The 23,746-nt window shown below is 39.6% G+C and overlaps 1 protein-coding gene and 1 pseudogene across 10 annotated transcripts in view; one reads left to right on the top strand and one right to left on the bottom strand.

The window, feature by feature from the left end:
* Positions 1-5,276, top strand: LOC131228792 (tropinone reductase homolog At5g06060-like; annotated as a pseudogene).
* LOC131228629 (pentatricopeptide repeat-containing protein At4g20740-like) overlaps positions 4,531-23,746 on the bottom strand; it is a 27,454-nt gene continuing 8,238 nt past the window's right edge. Inside the window, exons 2-5 of one of the 10 annotated variants that reach the window (XM_058224416.1) lie at positions 21,851-22,096; positions 14,331-14,417; positions 12,650-12,889; positions 4,531-5,078 (exon numbers count right to left, since the gene is read on the bottom strand). The gene's annotated coding sequence lies outside the window, so the exon portion shown is untranslated. Of the gene's footprint in view, positions 5,089-5,588; positions 5,665-12,621; positions 12,890-14,330; positions 14,418-21,449; positions 22,097-23,746 lie in introns of all 10 variants that reach the window. The other 9 variants (XM_058224417.1, XM_058224418.1, XM_058224413.1 and 6 more) reach the window with 9 other exon arrangements.

Here is a 23,746-nt window from a genome sequence, read left to right on the forward strand (position 1 = left end):
ATGTCGTACAGGCATGCTATAGTGGAGGAGCTGGCCGAGTTCGAAGCGCCCGTACATACATGTGCACGTAACGAAGCTGAGCTGGAAGGGTGCCTTGGTGTATCGAAAGAAACGGGTTTCCGTGTAACGGGTTCTGTTTGTTATGTATCAGTGCGTGAGGCCCGTGAGAAGCTGATGGAGGACGTATCTTTTCTCTTCCAAGGAAATCACCTTCCAGTAGCGTCTGTGTGGCTACAGCGTCCGAAAACATTTGTTATGAATCCCATGCGACGCGGATTACATGCTTAAGACTGCAAAAGTATCCCCGACAATGATGTATGCGTTCTATCCGGGCCATCCATCCATTTTTTTTTCCATCTCATTTTAGTGCTTGAGTCCAAAAATGAGCTTATGACCACACTACAAGAAATGGTTGAGGCCACAAGAGTTTTTTATGTTTTCGGTCTGTGTGACCTTTAATAGGCTGGATGGAAATAAACGTTACAATATACCCTAGGAAGTTTTAATTGTCAGGTTTTCAATCACTACTGATTTCCTGTGGTGTGGTCCACCTGAGATTTGGATCTGTCTCATTTTTTGGCTCTTGCTATAAAATGAATCACTATGGGCTCCAATCCATATTGACGTGTTGATGAGATCCACTCCAACCATCAAACGGACCATCCCTTTGTTTGGCATCGTGTTCAAAATCAGACCGATAAGAAATTCAGGTAGGCCACTACAGCAGGAACAAGTTGAGATTGCATGCTAAACATTGATATGCTCTGAGTCCCTACCTGGGTTTAAGAATGGCCGTATGTCTGTTCATCCTTCAGACGGGGCAGATGTTTCACATGAATAGGGTGGATGGCACATACATAGCACGGTGGGGCATTTCCAAAATCAACGGCGTGCATCCTTGTTCCCTACGTTGTGGTCCATTTGAATTTCCAATCAGAATGATTTTTTGGCTTATTGTTAAACAAGATCTGGCGCCTCTGATAGTCAGAGTCGATGTCATCAACACATCATAGTGGGGCCCACACAACTTCACCATAATTTGAGTAAAAATATTTGCACTGAATCATTTTTCATTTTGAGTATCTGTGTGTGTATAATTGCTTGATCCTAGTCATTAAAAACCTTTGTTAGTCATCAGTGTTGGCCCAAAAATTAAGTTGGTCCATTCATCATGTCATCACCAAATATGTGTTACATTACCTTGTATAAAGTATGGGCATACACAAGAAAAGTGTAGCATGATGAGATGTATACACACACACACACACCGAATGTTACTAAATTAATAGGCTAATTACCAATAGTTGAAAATTGGGACGAGTCATAGTAGTCCACTTTAAACCCCCATTTTCTGTGATGTCATCCCTGAGGATGGTTTCATAGGTCTCGCACTAGCCGATTAGAATGGTTAGTGGGTGCTAAGTAACCTTACCATGTGGGGCCCAACTTGATGGGTTTTTTGTGTATCCATGCCGTCCATCTGTTTTCCCATATAAATTTAGGACGTGATCTTAACAATTAAGCATATCAAAATCTCAGGTGGACCACACAACTGGAAATATTGTTGAATGACAATTAAAAGCTTTTTGTGGGCCGGAATAGTTTTTGATCAAGCTGATCTTCATATTATCTCTTCATCCAGGTCTGGTTGACCTTATTAAGGGGTTGGATGGAAATGAAATTTTACTGTGGGCACTAGGAAATTATTAACGGTGAACCTTCAATCACCACTGTTTCCTGTGGAGTGATTCACCTGATATTTGGATCTTCTTAATTCTTAGAAACACATCCTAAAATGGGCTGGAAAAACGTGTGGATGGCATGGATATACAACACGTCATTATGGTGGGGCCCATGGTAAGGGCAACACCCATCCACTCTCGCTCTTTAAATGGGAGTGTTATTAAGGTTTGATTTGAAATGCTTCGCTCAACTCTAAAACCTAATCCTAGGAAAGCACTTTCCCTCATGAGAAGGCATCCATCCATGAGGTCTACATACATTGTATAGTGTTCTTTTCCATCAATGTAACTTATCATTGTTTAACCATGCACCCAGACGTGGACTAAAAAATGAATCTGGTGTCCTAAAAGCCATGTATTACTTGGGGTCTTTAGTAATGCCACGGTGGTAGACTTACAAGAGTTTCAACAGAGGTCATGGGCTCGACTGCCCATTTTGGTGAAATCTCACTGTGGTGTGAATGCATGGGTTTGTGTGGGGCGTGCATTATATATATATATATATATATATATATATATTCTGTTCCACTCATCCGGAGGGTCATATCTATATGTTGAATGTGAACCATTGGGATGTTTTCTTAAACCATTCCAATACTTAAATCCATGACGTGGTCCACCTGATTAGTCAGAATGACCTGGTTTGTGGCACCAGAAGCCTTCTTAACTAAGTAAATTGCATCGATCCATTTTTATTTTATTTTTTTCAATGGTTTTTGGTTATGGTTGCCTTGCTCTTTAGATTTGCAATGCGGCGACATTCCTCCTTAAGCCAAAACCTGAGGTCACTTCAGAAGAATTCTCATTCGTAACGGCTACCAACTTTGAATCAGCGTACCATTTAAGCCAACTTGCTCTCCCTCTCTTGAAAGCATCAGGACAGGGAAGCATAGTTTTCTTATCGTCGGCCGCTAGTTCAGTAGCTACATGTGCAGCAACAGTTTATTCAGCTCTGAAAGGTAATCTCATGAAAAACGTGAAGAGAAATGATCAGATACAGCCGTTGGATGTATCATTACTTATAATGCAGACAATTTCACATGTAGTATATGCCGTTGGTACAAAATCCGGGCCACACCATGATGACCACCTAGTATGAAAATCAAGCTGATGCAGTCATTGTACTACAGGCTCTATCATTGACATTTTCGTCCCACTCTGTTTGATCCAACCTAATTCTCATTCCAGGTGATCATCATAAGGTGGCCCACTTTTTGCACCAATAGGATATTCTGCATATGTGAATATTTGGGAGGGAAAGTGGTTGTATCATAACTTATGATGCAACCGTTGTATCTGATCATGGCTCTTAACATAAAACCCAAGTTATAATCTTCCTTGGAAGTTTGCTAATCAACCGCAAACACACACGATGACCCAGCCCCACTGGTCCATGCCACAACAAAGACCCACTTACAAGGGGGTCGGGGCTCGAAGTTGTCCATCAGGCAGTTCCAACCATGTAGAATCCCTTGCTCAACTGATCTGAGGTCCTCGGCAATTTGAGGAACAAATGGATGGGTAGGAAAAAAAAAATTGGGTGTGTTCCTCTAAGCCATTCATTTGATTCACAAATTCTGGGAGACCTGATCAGTTGACTAGCCTTATGGGGCAAGGGAATCTTCATTGTAGTAACTGCTTGATGGACAGCTTGGAATGACACATTTGCACATGTGTAATTAGAGGCTGTCTATTTCCACACATGTGGAGTCATACACATCCACACATCGGCACATTTGCAATTATGAAATGCATGTGTGAGATACAAGCATCCCATAAATTTGGAAATCATGCTTAAATCTTCTGCCTCAAAACCAGACAATTCCATTGTTCAGGAGGGCCACAACATACAAAATAAATTGATGGTTATTTTATTTATTTATTTATTTTCTCTCTCCTCTATCCATTCATTTGTTTTGATATGCTGTAGCCCAGCTGAAGTGTGAAATGGCCTAAGTTTAAGGCCAGCAGATCTAAAAAGGGTAACATACCTGAAGGAATGCTGAAATCTCACATGTGCCACTGCACAACACATTCAAGAGTGTTTTTTTTTTTTTTTTTGTAATGACAAATGAATCATAGAATTTCTAATTAGTCTTTTATTTTTATTAGGAGCATTGAATCACCTGACAAAGAATCTGGCATGTGAGTGGGCGTAAGACAATATACGCACTAATTGTGTTGCACCATGGATGAACAAGACCACCATGTCTGCCCCTGTAAAATTCTCCCCTCCAATTTTCTATTCACGTACGGTTGAAAGAATCTGGAAAACCAATCACCCTTCTGAATCTGAATCCCTGGAGGTTTGACTCCTGCCAAAAAAAAAAAAACCACCATTTGGGTAATGTGGGAGTTATTTCATACTATGGCCCTTGATACACAGGCACTCACAAATTGTAGACATGGCATGCATCAACCCAAATTAAACTGGCTAAATTTTGAGGCACCCAATATTGCCAAGTCACAGTCTCAAAATCAGATTGTTTCAACAATCCTAACTTCTGATTCATGGACACTGGTCGAAATAGGGCCATCAGATATTTTAAATTTTTAACTGTCCAACAAACGTTCACCAATCCGATAGTCAAATAAGTGTGACTTTCAGTTCCTTGTACATCTAAACTGGGTCCCCATGATCTAGACAAATTAATTTGAATTACCTGCATGCCACATGGCAATTTGTAAGCAATTTATAGTTCTGTGTATCATCCGTCATGCTGCCAGTTTATCAGCATTTTCCTTAAGCAGAAAGTGCATTTTTAATTGGGTGCAATGGACCTTTCGGTTCTGGACAACTGGCTACTCCACCCCAATGAGAATTTGATAATTCACAAACTTATTGAAAGGTACATCTCTCATACGGGAATGAAACAATAGAATATGAACTAACATATGGTATTTAGACCAACAAGAGAGGGACAAGTGGAATCCTGAAAGCAATTTTAAGCAAAATAAATAAATAAAATCAAAGAAAATTTTGGAAAATTAGTTCTGGATTCCACTTGTTCCTCTCAGATTGGTCTAGTACCCTATTACAGCAGTTTGTAGTCTACTATATTATTTCCCCTCACAACAATAATGTAATTCATGTTTTATCTTCGTCTTTTCTTTTTTTTCTTGTTCTTTTTCTTTTTTTTTCTTTTCTCCTCCTTTTAAAGGTTCTTGGAAACGAGGAATTGGTGGAAGGAATGATGGCTCAAACTCCCCTTCAACACTTTGGCAATCCAAAGGTGGTTTCATCTTTATTGGCGTTCCTTTGCCTGCCTGTTGCTTCATATATCACCGGCCAAGTCATTGCTATTGATGGAGGATTCACAGTGAATGGTTTCTACCCTGCAAAAGACTAATAATCCGATCACATTCATGGAGGCAAATGACAATAAATATTTTGTTTAAATCCATTTGGATTAAGCTATGTTAGTTGAACAAAGCACATCCCCAGTGCCTGGTTGAGAAAATCGTATCATTGATCAATCAGGATTGCATAAATAACATTATGAGGTTTTCATTGCCTTCGATTTCAAGAATCAATGGTTTGATCCAAAGATGGTATCACCGAGATGATTGCAACAGCTCGATTTATCCATCTACATCACACAAATTGACCAAGAGGTACAATGGGTAATTGTCCAATTCTTCGGATGATGGGAATGTTGGAAAAGGTAAAGATCAAAGATCTTGACCATCTTCTCCCATGGATTAGCCAACCTAATCATAGTACCCCTATGAATGCCAATGTGGCACATATGCAAGATCCAGGCTTTTTTCAGGTGGCCCCAACTTGGTATACCTCGTAACCCGAAAATCAAGCAGGCGTATTCATCACGTAGACCAGACATGTACCTCGAACATAGAACCATTCATTCTTCATACAAAGGTGGCTCGCCTCGTGACCTGGATGGGCTTAGTTTTGGGGCCACTGCACATGTACACGGTGAAGAAAATATAATGGAAGGTGAAGGAGAAAAGGAAAAAAGGAAAAAAAAAGGATGGGTAGATCCACTCAGAACTGTGGTTTTGTGAAGGAGAAAAGAAAGAAAGGATGGGTAGGACCCACACAAGTACTGTAGTTTTCATATTTAGAAGGAAAAATACTTTGGTATTGTAGTAGAGAATTGATCACCTACATGCAACCCACATGGGAACTTGCCATGCAGGCCTATCTTTCCTGCCAACATGTCACTTGTGTATGACATCCATACTAAGCAAACAAAAGGTCACATCACGATGATCGCTCTTGTCAAAAATCAGGCTGATCCACTTGTTAGACAGGCCACAACTATATGATGAGTCAGACCATTGGTTGTCTGCTGGTTCCAAAGGTGTCATCCACATGAAGTGGACCAACCTGATTTTCATGGTAACACCTACTGTTTGGCACCAAACGGTCTATGTAAAAGGTTCAGAAAGGTTCAAAAAACACCCATATAGGATGATCCTAATGATATGATCAATAGCATTCAGAGGAATGGTTGGAAACAAACTTGGCTGATGATCCACATCTTTTATTCTAAGAATAAAAGATGAGAAATGGGAGCAAGCCTCACCTGAGTTTTCCTACATCATGGTTTCACAGCAAATGTGCCATTAAAAGTTTCATCTGGACCCGACTAAGGGAATCAGGTTCCACCCTGGATCAATCTGCATATGCACTTGGATGATCACATGTGGCGAATCCCTTCAAAAATTGCTATGGATTTGTGCATGTTATTGGGAGAGAAATTTGAGTGCAAAAGGGAAACTATAGCCTACAACTTTATAAATATGGGTACATAAACCATAAGGGCCCATTTGGTTGCTTTAAATTTTTTGGAAAAAAAAAAATTCTATGGAAAACAAATTCTGAAAACTTGCAAGATGTTGTGTCGCTGCATGCTCTGCCAACAGCTAAGAGATGCTGATTGTGATGAAGGAGAACATCACGCTCCTCAATAGCCTCACTCCCAAAGTCTCATGTACCCAATGTGTTCCATTGCAATATCGGTGGGCGTAACGGTGCCCACCGTTACCGACACGGATACGCCCCATATCGGCCGACACGGAGTGTGTAACGGTGCAAAAAACATTTTTGGTCAAAAAATTATGGAATAAAATCCATTAAATCCGGAATATTCTAAATATTCCAAATATGCATTCATTTATAATTTGGAACATGTTTATGATGGTGTAACGGTCCACTCTTTGGTGAAAATGCTATATCGGGTTGTCTGATGGATTTATGAACCTGACAACCTGGAATTAACTACAAACCTTTTATATTTAGTTTTCTAACTATATAATATCTATATAAATTTACTATAATGAATGTAATACCAAAACATCTTATATTTTCAAGTTTTCCTTTTATTTATAGTGCTAATGCATTGCATACTTCGTGACTCACATATATTTCATTTCAATATATAGAGTTTAGGGACTTTTGTATCCTATTATGTAATTCATATACCTAAAAATAATAATAATAATAATAGTTAAAATTAAATTGGGGTAAATAGTGTTGTCAATTCAGAGCTGATTAGGGGACCATTTGATGCCCTAAACTAGCCTTAAATTAATGCAATCTATTGGCACTTATACCACTAATAGATTGGTGGACATTTATTAGATAGTGAAAAATGAAAAATATCAAATGGTCCTATTTCAAAAAAAAAGTGTCCGCGAACTAATAGTGAAAATTGTTCAAACAATTTAATTTTGGGATTGTGACTTAGCAACAATGGTCCCAAAATTTAATTGGTTAATTTTGAGTTGATATATACCTCATGTATAAATTTTCAGGGACATGTACGGTGGGGTTCACTTGATTATGTATTATGTATACATCTCATCCATCCGTTTTGTCAACTCATTTAAGGTATTGGAAAAAAATGAGGTAAATCCAGATCTCACGTGGACCGCTAGTGGACAAGGCCAGCCACCTTGATGTATTTGTATATCCATTCCGTTAATCCGTTTTGCCAACCCATTTTAAGGCATGGTCCAAAAATTCAAGTAGATCTAAATCTTCGGTGGACCACTAGAGAGCATGCCTTTAAAAGTGGGGCCCACCTCAATGCATTTGTTGTATATCCATGTGGTCCATCCTTTTTGCCAATTTATTTCAAGGCATGGACCAAAAAATGAGGTTAATCCAAATCCTAGGTGGACCACAAAATAAGGATTTAATTCCCACCATTAAAATTTTCTTAACACATTTTATTTTGGGATCAAGCTGTTATTTGTGTTCTCCCTTCATCAAGGTGAAGGTTTATGTGACCTCATCAACAAGTTAAATGGAAAATTAACATTATTGTGGGCCCTAAGAAGATTTTAACGGTGGGCATTTAATCCCAACTGCATGGTCTAATTGAGATTTGGATCCCTTCATTTCAAGGATCGTGCTTTAAAATGAACCTGAAAAATTATGGACGACATGGATTTACTACACATAAATCAAGGTGGGCCCCACCCCCACGTAACAAAACAATATGTGCGCACTATGCAGCGTGCACTGCAAAGTATAAAAAAGAAAACTGCGTGGTTGTGAAACAGCCACGCAGTCCATTTGTTTTTTTCTGAAAAATGAAAAGAAGAGGGAAATGAAAAGAAAAGGGGGAAAGAAAAGAGGGGACCGAAACGAGAGAGAGAGAGAGAGAAGGGGGGGCATTACAACTGCTGCCGCCGCAGCCGTAGCTGCAGCAGCCCAATAATAATAAGAAGAAGAAGAAGAAAAAAAAAGAAGGTATGTTCTTTTTTTCCCATTTTCTTTAGGATTATGGCTCGTAACAGTTGTTACGATACCGTAACGCCCGTTACAAACCCAAAAAACTAAGGTGCCCTGTTTCGGGGCCGTATCACGTAACGGTTGATACCATTACCGTTACATATCGGCCGATACATAACCGATTTTGAATACCTTGCACGTACCACGACTTAGGGGTCATTTGGCAGCATAGATTCTGACTTAAGAATCCAAATCCTGGATTTTGCATTCTTCCAGTTGCATTTGGCAGCCTGGAATTTTAATCCTGTAAAATCTAGAAATTATGTTTGACAACCTGGATTTTGGACCTTAACGAGAGTAGGAGAGAGCAGTTAATGTTGGAGAAGGGGAGAGGAAGAAAAGATTTTTGGACTAAGGAGTATTGTAAGTAGAATGTTTTTGCATATTTTGAATTATGAAAGTGGATATTACATTGCTTTGAATTGTTGGAAGGGAGGATTTCTCTTACCTCCTACGCACATGAAGGTCCCATTTTATAGACTTTTGAGGAAGAATCTATATACATGAGTAAATGCACTACAACTTCCTATAAAGAGCATTAATTACCTAGGAAACTCAAAAGACACTTTCTAAACTAGACTAGGGATACTTTCTAGACATTTCTCAAAACACACTTTCTAGATACTTTTTATACTAGACTAGGAATAGCATTTATTTTCAAATTTTATTTTCAACACTCCCCCTTAATTTAAAAATCTTGCACTCCCATCATTTTTCTGAATTTGATGAACTTTTCTATGGTCACGGCCTTGGTGAAAATATCTGCGAGTTGATCTTCTGACCTGCAAAACTTCAGCTCGATTTGTCCTTCAACTAACTCCCTAATGAAGTGATGGCGTAGCTCGATGTACTTTAAGACTGGATTCTTTGTCATGGCAATTGTTGACATGTTGTCACAGAAAATAGAAGTAGGTGATTTTTGTTCATTTTGTAAATCGACCAAAATCTTTTTAATCCATATTGCTTCACATGTTGCTCCACTAGCTAAAATATACTCTGCTTTGGCGGATCACAACGCAAATGTCATCTGCTTCTTTGATGACTATGAGATAACCTTTGATCCCATACAGAATACATATCCTGAAGTACTTTTTCTATCATCAACTGATCCTGCCCAATCAGTTATGATAGTTGGAGAGGATTGAAAATCTAGAATTTTGCACCCCACCTTTTCTATTGGATTGTAAAATGGGCCCTTGTGAGGATTTTCAATCCAAGTTGGATTTGAAATCCAGAATTTTGGGGTGGTGCCAAACATGATTTGGGTTGAAAATATTGGATTCCAGTTCCTAATTACCCAAAATCCATACTGCCTAACAACCACTAAGGGAAAGTCTATACGAGCACCTCCATGAAGGAGTTCCACAAACTCCACAGCAGCCACACACAATCCTGATTTAAAGTCATCAATTTCATCTGTCTTGAACATCAGCCTGGAAGCATCACCCTGACCACCTGCAGCACCAATTTGGGCACAATATGCATTCCCCCCTTGCTGGTAGCCTGCAGGTGCATGCATTCCTTACACCTTCCCTCAATGGCTTAAGACACCACCCCTCTAGCTCTTCCTACAGCAGATAATTAACCGCCCCAGCCGCATCCTTTACCTTCCCTTCCCTTATGCTACTTTAGCCAACAATCGTAATCTCAATCACCACATCCCCAATGCACACTTCAGTTCTCATTGGAGCAGCTTTGAGCCCTTCCTAACGTTCATCCTAGCAAAATTGATCTCTTCACAGTACAGTATCTTTGAGTCTATTTCTACTACAATACTGATGCTGATGCATGAACCAGCAACTTTCATCGCATCTAGAATCCGGATCTCCAGTGGCGAGCTCTGCAGCTGGAACCACTCCTCTCCCTTCACCTAGCAGGGTCCAATCAACCCAATGACAGATAGATATGATTGGACCATCCTTGATGATTCTGCTAGCATGAATAATCCTCTCAAAAACAGCTTCAGAACACGAGGATAACCACATACTAGAGCAGTTAAGAGTCTTGACAACACAGTCCTCCAACACAGCAGCTCTCAGACAGCCATTCACCTACCTTCATAATTGACACTCCAACCTTAACTGTAGCAACTAGGCACCACTTCAGCACCTTCCAGGAACTGAGAAAACCTCCAGATGTACCTTCTAGAGCTGCAACTTGGGTTTGGGTCAAGCCAAACCCAAACCGGAATTCAGGTTGGGTTGTCTCAGGTTGTCAGGGTCCTAAAGTTGGATTAGGATTGGAAAACTCCAATGCAAATCTGAAATCAGGTTGGGTTTAGGTCGAGCAAATTTGGGTCGGCTTGGGTTGTGAATAATCACATGAATTTGGGTCGGGTGGGCCAGATCAGGTCAGTTTAGGGTTAAGTACGGAGGAATTCGGATCAGGTTCGGGTTGGGAACCTTGGGATGGAATTCAGGTGAGGTTGCAGGTTCAGGTTGGATCCTCTTGAGGTTGGATCGACCTCAGGTTGACCCTCAATCCAACCCAACCCAACCCAACCCACCCGAGTTGCACACCTAGGACCTTCACCTCTCTTCCTAGCTCCCATCTCCTCAACCCAGGCCCAACAACCTCTTACTTAGTACCTTCACCGTTCTTCCTAGCTCTCTCTTCAACCCAAGCCCAAAATCTCTTTCCTGATGTGCAACTGGTTCGGGGGGTTGAGCTACATTCCCCCGCAGAGGGCTCCGAGGTCTTCCCTTTCACCACTTCACTGAAGGATCTTCTGACCGACACTTGCTTCCCTTTCAGCTTCCCATACGACTCTTTGGATCTCCAGAAGACCCACTGCTCTACTTCACATCATCTCCGCTGGTTCCCTGTCACCTCTCCAACATACTGTTTACAACATCTGGCCTGTTTTTCACTATGCACTGTAAGCTTCCTCCCCAAAAACAATTTCCCATTCATCTGAGCAACTGCCCTCTCAAATTCTTCTACCATTCCCATCCTAATGAATGCACAACCCCTTATAGCAGCTGTTCCCCTCTTCAAGGTGATCAAAAACTCCATCACTTCACCAGATCTCTTCCAAACGTTCCTCCAGGAAACAGACAACAAACAGCATAGGAAAAGCCCTTCTCACGCACCAATTCCTTCTCCAGTTAGACACCAGTCCATTCATCCGCCATGTAAAGAATACACATATGATACATATGGATACGTAAACATAAGATCATGAATGTTAAACTATGTGTTTGTTCAACTTGCAAATTTATCTGAACCGCAGACCCATTTGAAGTAGGAGAAGCTTTTCAAACTATTTTATAGATTGGAGTTTATCAAATACAAATTCATGTAATGACACAGTTCGCATTCTGTTCGGAAAACTATGTTCAACCAGTCCTATATGTATATGAACCAAGACATTTGGAATTATTATTGAATGAAAGAATAAGTTGTCTTTTCCCATTTCTGCACATGGTGCGAGTCCACACTGTCTACGGCTTGGAGAGATCTCGAGCTAATTATCCCTTCATACATGGCCGTTCACCCTTCCATCCTCTTTCTTCAAAACATCTATCTATTTTACCATTTTGGTACGTTTTCTGCTGCTTAAGCCTTCACTTGCAGCCTTTACTTTCCCTTGCTGGAATTCACTCTTCACAAGCATTAATACTTGCTGACCTTTCAGTTCTTTCTGCACCTATCTCACAGAACCGTTCCGGTAATTCTATTTCCAGATGTCCTGCTTCAGAATTGGTGGCCATCACATGGACAGACCATATCCCAACAAGGAAAGATAATAAAACTACAATAGCCATATGATAAATGGCATGATTAGGGATGCTTAACCAATAGTGAGCAGTGATCCATAATCAATGGGCAATACTCACCATGATTAGATACTCACGAGTTCAATCACTACAAGTTTTGGCCGATAGGTGATAGCCATACATAATGCGCCCAACAACCCCAACACGATCAACATCTCCAATCACTCGATCACCATACATGCTTCGTGTGTAGAGTGGGAATGGCACTCCATCAAATTTCTATGAACCAAGCAGCATAATAGTATATCTTGTACACACAATACACAATCAATTCTTAACAGAAATAATAAAAGGCCATGGATAAAAACAAAGTGCACAAATATGAAATTCATACCGCATTGAATCAGAGATACCATGAATACCTTGTCAAAGTATATCATCAGCCAAATTGAATGCTTCTGTCACGGGAGTAGACTGGGAAACAGCAGTGAGCAACTCGTCATTTGGGATGACAATCAGTGGGCCATTGTCGCTCAAAGCTGCAATTCCTTCCTGTGCTTGAACAGCCTGCCTTCATCCCTCAAAAGAAAAGGGGATTGTAACAATTCCAACATTCAGGATGCCCATCAATTTTGCAACTCATGCAATCACTGGAGTGCCACCTGTGCCAGTTCACCCACCCATTCCAGTCAGCAAAAAGAAAAAAGAAAAAGCAGTTTACATGCATCAGTGTATGTTCAGGCAATGAAAAAAGTGTCTAATCTGCACCCTTTTTATAAATAAGTAAATAACAGCCATTTTTGAGAAAAGATGGAGGCAGTGTCATTAAGGAAATGGAAAAGTGTCACCAACATATAAATATTGCTTGCTACCCTTGGCCAAAACATCAGCCAAGGAGTTTTCCATTCAAGGAACTAAGCAGAACAAGGTTGAAAAATGACAACAATGGCCCCCTCATCTCGTTGACCCTGAAATACGGCTTCCAAGGACGCAATTCAAGTAACCCACGCTAGCAGCTTTTTGAGCCGCCTCCAACGATAACACACTATCCAAGGAGCCAAGGATCGTAACAGTCAGCTGCAGCCCTTCTTTTTTATTGCTTCTAGTTCTGCCCGACTGCAGTTGGTTCTTCCTTGGTCATTCTCCGACAATTCCCCCAATGCCAAAGCACCAGAAATTTCCCATCAAGTTTTCACCACCCTGTTGGAGGTGGAACCCACCTGGCAGTCTTTTTTGGGAGCTTCCTATGATGATTTAACACTTCACTCCAGCTTCTCTCAAATCAGAAACACCCTTAAATTCTTTCATTACAGGACCCTAATCCATGAGAAGAATTTAAAATTTTCTCCTTCACCGTATTTGCAGCCAAGGATGTATCCTCGAAGAGTCTTTCATTATGTTCTTTGCAGATGCTCCAAAGAATAGCCCGGGGAGCATTCTTCAAAGAATCTACCTCTGGCCTTAAAAGGATCATCAGCCCAATCTTTCAACAGATTGGCCATTGACATCAGCCAAACCCAACAATCAAAGAGGCTTAAAAAGAAGAGCCAAATATCACAAGCCAAAGTGCAATTCATTAAGTGGTGGGGGACTGTCATTTCATCATGCAACATAGGAAACACAATATTCTAAAGTGCCTCGCAGTGGTCGACTGTCATGTAATATTTCCGCCAACTGCACTTCACCTTGTCAAGCAGTCCGCAGCAGCAAGATGCGTCTATCCTTTGATTACGACAGTCTTAACTTAGTTCTCTAAAAATTGATTAAATTGATAAGGGATAACGAGTACTAAAAAGTTCAGTCACATTGACAGTGAATAGAGGGATTTCACCCTTTGACAAAAGCTACTTTATTTTACTCACAATACAACACAAATATACTATCGAATATCATGGTAAAAGAATACACTTGAATATTGTTCAAATCACCACCTCTAATGAATATCTTGGAAACAATATTTCACAAAGAAACTAATATCTTCTCTGTGTTTATCCCTCTATTCACTGTCAATGATACTCAGAGTTGGTACGAAATAGGGGTTAACTCTTACAAAGCAAGGTTTAGAGTATCATCCAAAACTACTACGTATTGCCCAATACGTACCTGCATATCCCATGAACAATACAGGTGTATCGGCTCGAAAAGCCCAATATGGGGTGACATGTAGTATCAGTGGTGATACATTACATCCTGCACCCATTTCAAACCTCATTACAAAGTGACTTACGTAACCATTACAGCAGTAAATAAAAAACCACATTGACCTCTTCGAAGTTGGGTAAGTCAACTCAATGAGGCATAAAGATTACTAGGGGTTTCTCTTTTCTCCAACATTCAGCATTCTATTAAATGAGGATTCTCACTTATTATCATGGCATCGTAGCTATGACCCGAGGCATGTTGTAGGAGAAAAAAGTTGATCCATTCTAATACAAAAGAGAATATTCAAGCAGTTCCTGTTAATCAGTGTTTCTAGCATCAATCATATCGACCGATGTTATCAGTATCACAGCTCCACGATACGAAACCCCTGTGGAGTATCAAAAATCCTATGTATTGTTAAATATATCGCAATGCATTGTACGATATCACAAATATCATAATATATCGCGATATATCGCTACTCTTTTCTTTTTTTCCCCTATGTATCAACAATATCTATCGATATTGACGATATTGTCTGGAAGCCACAACTGTGTTAAGAAAAAACTAAAAAACTCGATTTCTCATATTTTTCCTCTTCCCTTCCCTTTCTAAACACCTCTAAGGTGGGTTTCGGTCCTTCCTCTTGAATCTTTTTGAAGAAAAACAAAGTTTTCGAGCAGGAATCAAGATCAAAGCAGATTTGAGGTCGGTTTCTATTCAGTGAGTATTTTCGCATTTTGAACTTCTTTTCCTTTGTTTAAATCATATCAAATTAGTGCCAAAGGGTTAGAAATACTTGATTCTTCATGTTTTGCATAGAAAATCAAATATTCAAACCATAGAGTTTGAGATTTGAAGGTAGGTGGTTCGATTTGGGGAAATTTCAAATTTTATGCAATTTCTCTTAGTTGTAATCTTACTGTCCAAACATGAAATCAAACATGTATGAAGCCTAATCTACTGATTCATGAAGTTTTGAAAAAAAAAAATATTTTTTAATTAAAATTTAGTTTACAATATTAAAAAATATTATTTTTTTTCAAAATTTCACTTCCATCGGCAGTCAATTTGAGCCCAACTTTTGAATATGTAGGAGTGTTTGATGAAATCATCATCACATACACCCTAATTTTGGGATTTGGGGGTAGTTGGTCTGATTGGAGAAAATTAGGGAAAAATCAAATTTTCAACAATTTCTTCCAAATTTGTTGTAATCTTACTATCCAAACATGAAACCAAACATGTATGAGGCTTGATCTACATGTAATTTTGGAGATTTATCGAAAAAATAATAATAAAATATGTGTGTGTATCATTTTTTCTGAAATTTCTTTTCTATCAGCGGTCAATTGACTGCATTTTTAGAGCATTTAAGAGTGTTTGATGATTTTTTTTTAAAGTATAATTAATAATTCAATTTAAAAATAATTAATAAATGTTCAAAATTATGGATAGTACACTTCATTTGCTAACATGATGTTCTTTCGCAGTTAAAACACGTCAGGAGGAAAAGAGAGACAACCTGACATTAAATGGAAGTACTAGACCCCTCTTCATGATAATTGATTCGGGTCCCAATGCAATTTGTATGCTCACATATCGAATAGTGGACGGGTAACCCGCTTGAAGGAACATTTAGCGAGATGATATTGTAATGTTGTAGACTGTCCTAAATGCCAAAAGAATGCGAGAGAGCAAATGAAGGATTTATTGGAAGAAAAAAAAAAAGATGTAGACAACTGTGTGGCACGAGAGAGGGAGATTAGGGAAGATTTAAGGCGGGCACCGTTCGGAGGTGAGGATGTAGTGGATTTGGATGAAGAAAGTGATCCTTGTTATAAACGCGTCGTTAAGGAGTCCTCACAAGATCAATGGGACATGGATCAGCATAGGCAGTGAGAGGTGAGTAGGCTCACATTTAAGGGATCTCCAAATGAGCGTGGTGGGGGGGAGTGGAGCAAGAGGGTTGAGGGAGAGGGTAGTGGAGCATGGGAAGAGTTCTATGGCGGGTAGAGGGGTGTAGTAGAAGGGGAGGAATATTGGGAATGGGCTACAGCAGTAGCATGTAGGTACCAAATATACCTTCAAATCCAAGGATGTACAGTGAGACGGAAAACACAAATGAAACTTAAGAAAATGTTTAGCGGAGGGGATGTGAGGAAAAAGGTGAGAAAGTTTATTTCAAAGTTTTTTATTTATGATAACATCCTCACAAATACAACAGCGAGCCTGCACTTCAAGAGTATGAGCAGTGAAGTGCAGGGTGGGGATGGGGGTGTGGTGCCACCCACGCCACGTGAGATAATCGGAAAATATTTAGATGATGAGGTACCGTCGATCGTGGGAGATGCACGACTATACTGCGATGTGTGATGAGTGGACCAACCCGACAAGGATGTCAGTCATAAATTTTATAGTCTGCAGCAGTGGACAGACCATGTTCTTAAAGTCTATATATGCCAGTAAGAAGATTTTTTTTTTAAATGCAAATTAAATCTATTAGTTGATGCACGATGCCATGAAAAACGTTGAAAGGAAGAACATCGTGCAGTTTGTAACAGACAATGGGAGTGCATTTGTGAAGGCGGGAAAGCAGATAATGAAAAAGTACCATATATATCGAACCCCCTGCGCTACCCATTACGTATATTATGTTGGTGGCGATAGGAGATGGACCTTTAGCGAAGGTTGTTATTATTGTTGTATGGTTTATCACAACATTTATCTACAACCACACCTAATTACTATCCGAGATACACACAAGGTGTGATGGGGATATAGTGCGGCTCGGGGCGATGCAGTTTGCCACAAATTATATCCCCCTAAATAGCATCCTAAAACACAGGCAGGGGCTATGAGAGTTTTTCAAATCTAAGGAGTATGCAAATTGAAATAAGAGTGGGAAGATATTAGCTTGGAGAATTGAGGAGCTTGAATCGAGCAACGCATTCTGGGAACGCGTATGCAATGTTGTGGGTATTCTAGAGTCCATATATGTAGTGCTAAGGACAGTGGATAATGAGACATCCGTCGATGCGATTCTTGTATTCGTCCATATAGTTAATGAAAGACATCATCAAGGCTAAAGCCACCAAAGCATATAAATGGGTGTATACAATAATCGATGACCATTGGAAAAGTATCCTTTCGCACCCACTTTATCAGACTAGCAAGTAGTTACATGATTTGTTTTTATTGTACTGATATATGAATATTTGCACCATGTTGGGTTTCAGCGTACTTCCTAAATCCCAAGTACCACTACAGCCAAAAACTTTGTAAATACAATACCTTGAAGAGAATTGTGCATGAGGTGTATAATAAGCTATTACCTAACTTTTCGGGGAAAGGCAACCTTGGTAATGAGATAAACATGTTATGCACTTATCTTTTCTCTGACTTCATCAAAATCTTCATACTCACACTTAATACTAAATGCCATTAACAGATTATTAAATTATGTGATGTTGTTGGAATGTTTGAGTACGATCTCACACAAAAGGCTAGGAGCCAGATGATGGCATTTGGTTTTCATATTTAGTAGTAAATGTTAAACTAAGTAAAAAAAAAAAAAAATTATATATATATATATATATATATATATATATATATATATATATATATATATATATATATTTCACAAGCAAATGTATGGGAGTGATTGCGAGACTTTGTAGCGGTTGGTTGTCCATGTGCTCGCACAGACAGTGTCATCCTCACCCTGTGAAAGAAATTAGAGTACATTTTCTCTTATTCACACGAACAAGCGCAACAGATTGAGGTACGAGAAACTTCAGAAGCTAATGTACTACTATTACAGCATGAAGGTACGAGAAAGGCTACTACACATGGAAGAAAGAAAAGAACAAGAGGACCCATTAGACTTGATGACGATCAGTCAGCATGCATATACTGAAGAGAATATAAAGGGCCCACTTTACGAGTGAGTTAAGCCAAACGACTAGGATACTTCAAATGGGCGACCAAAGCCACATGTAGCGGAGGCAACAACACAAGTGATTAATATTGACGCTCATGTACAATAGGCTAGATCTCTTGATGAAGGTTTTAAACAATTAACAAGGAGTCAAAAGGGTAGCCCGTAGTAGTCACTATCACGCGGGAGACGTAGTGGCGATACTTCATTTAACACTGAGAGCAAGACAAAGAGCAATATGAGTAATGGGTCTGGTGAAATGGCAATGGTGATGGTGATGGAGACTCCAATGACAATAGTGACGATAGTGATGGTGGCGATGGGGATGGTGGCAGCGACAGTGAGAGTCATCTTAGGAGTCAGTCTCAAAGGCCTCTTAATCTATTCACTAGGGAGAGGGACTTTGATCACGCCACTCAAGACACTGGCCATGGTTCTCACTCACTAGAACCACCATGCTTTGTCATTAATAAAGTAGACACGCATAAGAAAGAAGCAGACTCAAAAGCTGACAAATTTAGAGTTGTTGGCAAAGTGTATGAGGGACGTGCTTTGGTTAGAGGCGGGGTGTCTCTAGTTCTAGACCACGGATGACGGAAGGTAGATCGAGTTCTATGCCACAATATCGATATGGATCACAAACACAAGAAGGTAGCTCGAGTTTTGTGCCACAGTATGGATATGGATATGGACATGGTGGATATGCGGCGAGCAACTCCATCAGTTACGGCATATCATTTTCTACTACAGGAGTTCACTTCCACATATGAGCAAGGATATCCACAATCTGGATATGGGTAGCAATATGGATACTCAGGAGTAACACATGTGCCCACCTCAGATCCATATCAGCCACAGACTATGATGATTATGCAGTACTCACAAATGGGCATACTGGTTCAATTCGAAGAAGATGAATACCAGAGTTATGTTAGAGAGTATCTTCACTAGTACCATTCTACTATGACCTAGCATAGTACTAGTGATTTGTGGAGTAGCAGTACCATTCCCAACCCTATCAAGATGAAGATGATGATTTTGAGCCACAACGCAGCTCTATGTGGGTCTGAGCCACAACCACACATTTTTCACAGATATATTTCTAGTTTTCTACTTCTCCCTCTTTTGAATATTACATGTGTTTATATACATGTCTTCTTACATTTATTAATTATCTAAATAGGTTTGAATATACTCGCATCAGTCCAGTCAAACAGCAGATAGCTTAAGACTTTATACAAAGAAAACCTATTATGTGCACTTGTTTTTTGTGATGTTATGATTTAAAAGTGTATTAATGTCTTTTTGAACAATCTATGAAGTTTCATTGAAAAATTAGACCAAATTCTCAATGTTTCCTCATGTTTCCCAAAAAGTGCGATAAATTCCACAATACAAACGACATATCACATGCGATAACCGATACGTATCCCAAGGGTGCGATATGTAAGCGATACTGATCCAATAAAGACTGCTATGAATATCTACAAGAACAATGAAAAACTATAAACCAAACTATAACAAAAATAAATAAATAAATAAAATTTAGTCTAGCACCAAACATTAAAATTAAGATGAGAAATTATAGGTCCCTAATGTATCAAAACATGAAGTTTCCTGATGTGCCAGTTAGTTCAGGTCAGGCTCAATGGCCACATGATCCAAATCGTTGAGCTAATGGGTCCTATCGTGGATGGGGGTGACCAAACAATCTCCAAAATTCGACTATCCTACATTTGATCAGTGGCCAACAAATAGACAATTAATAAATACACTAATGATCCCAAAAAAATGTCAAATATTAGATGACTAGGGTCTTCCAATCTAGAACCATCCATGGCAAGGCCCATCAAGTCAATGGTGCCAGTTATCTGACCAGGGCCCCACTTGTGCTAGCTAGATGCAATAACACATATCCACATTTTAATAAATTGAGGCCCTTTAAGGTTGGAGAGGCTGAGGCGCAACTTCTTGTGGTAGGGGTTAGAAAAGAAGAAGTTCCACCAACTGGGGTGCAGTGAGGTGTGCGAATCTTACGAAGAGGGGGGAGTAGGCATTAGGGACTTGGAATCTATGAACCTCGCATTTCTAGGAAAGTGGCTATGGATATTTGGGTCAGAAGAGGGTGCCTTGTGAAAAGAAAATATTGCCAACAAGTATAGATGCCAAGAAGGGGGATGGTGAACCAAGGACTCATCTCCTTACAGCGCATTTGCAATCTAGAAAGGGGTCACTTGCATGAAGTCTAAGTTTATAAAGGGCATTGGATTCTCTCTTGGCAATGGGGAGAAGATCTGCTTTTGGGAGGATGTATGGATCGAGGAGATCTCATTGAAGCCCATTTTTTTTTACCATAGCCCGCCTCTCTCCAAATTGCAGTATTCTGGTTGCTAGATGCTTCTCATTGTGCAGAGGAGCAACCGTTTGGTCACCCCCTGTTGTAGCTACCTTCTCAGTGATGAGGTGGAGAATGAATTGCTCCTAGGCCACCTCTAGTTATGTTGCCCAATGAGAGGTGATGTAGATAAGTAGGGGCACTTCTTAGTTCACTCTATCTAACTCGAGCTTTGCGGACAGATGATGCATTTGGGCAGATGTGGAACATGCCTCCCCCCCTGGTTGTTAATCAAAAGGGAAAAGGCAGTGACCATCGACAATATTAAAAAACAGTCAATGATGATCCCGAACGTGTCTCATGTGCATGGCAAGTGCTGAATCATTTAATCATCTTTTTAAGCATTGCATGTTCGCGTGGCAGGTGTGGCATGGTTGTTTTAGGTGCTTCAATATGTCTTAGACAGTGACAATCTCAATCGGGGATGTCTTTATGGCTTGAAGTAGAGTGGGACCCGGAAAGCAAGCAAGGGTAGCTTGTTGAGCCTGTGGGCAATATGGGGGGAAAGGAATGAAGGTGTTTTCGGAATGAGAGCAATGCGGCGAAGCGGGTCTCTAGCAGGCGAAGCTTTATGTTGTGTAATGGACCACTTGTATAGATGTTTTGAAAGATTGTAATTTTACTTTCTTGGGGTTGTAGCTTTTGCACCGTCTCAGCACTTTTTTCAATAAAATTATCATTATCTTTCAAAAGAAATAATATCTAAATTAAGATGGAAAATTGAATTGGATGGATTTGACCTTACCGTCACAAAAATTATATTGGCATCATAAACAGCCTCCTCTACTAATAGCTCTTTTTGCTCTTTTTGATACTCTTCATGGAACTCCCTATAATTCAATTGACAGCATTGGAACCAGAACCTCCAACACCAATAACTTTGATCTTGGCCTCATTGCAATTTTGGGAATGGACGATTCACTCAAGTTCTCGGCAACACTGCCATATGAGCTCTCATTTCTAGTACTAATAATCATGACATTCCTCTCTTCCCAAAGCATTGAAACTTCTAGGTGCAAATTCAGGAAAGGGTCTTTACGATGATGGGTGCTGACACCATGAGAACTTGCACAACATCTCAAATATTGAGAACTTGAAGTAATTTTATCCCTGACACCATCGACCATTTTCAGTGAGCTATCTTACCAGCTCGATTCTCCTCTAAGACCGGCCCTCTGAGAATAGCGAAGACCCTGACTGAATTCCAACTGTCGGAGGGAGAAATGAAACATGCTGTATGTGTCACCATCTTTCCATAAGACCAAAATCTTAGTGGTTCCCAAAACAGGAGGATTTTCCATTGCCTCAAAAATCCTAATGCTCATATTTCCATAGTTCCATCAGAAACCTTCCTTTTGAAACTTACACATGGGAAAGAACGAATCCAGTACCCTACAATTACAAAAGAAAAACCAATGTTCAAAATCTCATGCATAACATACTTGAAGTTCAAATCATTTGCAAAAAAATCCAATGATTGACAAAGCAAAACCCCACAAAAAACCACAGTAAATGAGAGAGACAAATAGACAATACAGGCACAAGCATATTTCCTGAAATTCAAATGAAATCCAGTACAGGATTTTTTATGATTTTAGGGGGAAAAACTACTTCCTGAAACCTAGAGAGAGAGAGAGAGAGAGAGAGAGAGAGAGGTACATTCGAGTGAAATCTACTACATGAATTCACAGTTTAATATAGAAAATAATAAAACAACCACTTCCAGAAGAATCCAGATTCATCACTACATGCATCAGAACGGTAGAATGGTAAAAGAAAAGTATAGTAAAAAAAATAGGCAAGGTAGAAGTAAGATTTCCATATCCAACAAAATAGTCAATATATAACACATTAGGAGCTTAAAAGAAATGCAAAAAATCCAAATGACACAAATCAAAACTACTTTATTGCAAAAAGCAAAATACATTGAAATGAAGTCTTTTTCATGAATTGTAAAAACACTACTGAAAGAGCCCCAAATCATCATTGCATGGATCAAACCACATTAAACCAAAAAGAAGAAAATACATTCTAATGAAATACGATACATGAATTCAAAGACTGAACAAAATCCCCATCCAAAAGAGCCCCAAGTTATCATTACATGAAACAAAAACACACTCACGTAATAAAAAATGAATAAATAAATAAATAATCCAAATGAAGTCTTTCACAGTTTGATTGAAAAAAAAAAAGAAGCATAGCAGAAAGCCATAAAACTTTCCTGTACAAAGGTGTACCACATGTACGCAAAAAACACAAGAATTATCAAGGCGTTTCTCAACAAGAATGGTTCAAAAACAAGTCATGTATTCATGATGAAAAATATTTAGTGCTCACACCCTAATCTATACTACTATATAACGAACTAGTTTGAGATTCCTTCATATAATCTTTGTTTCCTATACATTTCCCTTACGGATATAAAACCAAGAGGAGAGTTCTTGGTTTTAACTGATTGGGAGTTCTCACGAGTGTAGCGTGGTTTGGCCCATCCAATCTCATATCACCACCCCATTGTCTTGGAGTCTTGCACAGAATCATGGTTGGCTTGAAAAGAAGATTCCATAGCTAATAAGATGAAGAAATAGTGTTCTCTCAGGGTGGAAGCTTGAGATGGCCACATGATGAAGCTTAAAGAGTTGACTGAACAGTGGGACTGTGAGCGCTTTGGGGCCATGGAGGGGACCAAGATCAAGATGTTGATTGTGATCCAAGATATTGATAGGACGTGGTTTGATTTATTTCCAAGGAGGAGACACCTGCACGAACTCAGCTTAAGTTAAGAGTACAAAAAGCAGGTGAGAGGAGATAAGGTGAGACAGATCTGGGCAGTCTGGTGGAAAGAAGTGGAGCACTTTTAAGGGGCCTATCCCTAATAAATAAATAAATTCGCGGAATAGAAACCACTGGGAAGAGATGCAATCAAATCCACTGGGGGAGGATGGGAAAAGGCTCTAAGAACAGCCACAAATATGTGAGTTGATTGTGAGCTAATTCAATCTGCTTTCAGACGAGAGTTGGTAATGGCCAAGGCTCAAT

Source organism: Magnolia sinica, chromosome 16, assembly GCF_029962835.1.
Source record: "Magnolia sinica isolate HGM2019 chromosome 16, MsV1, whole genome shotgun sequence".
In the NCBI taxonomy this organism is placed as follows: Eukaryota; Viridiplantae; Streptophyta; class Magnoliopsida; order Magnoliales; family Magnoliaceae; genus Magnolia; species Magnolia sinica.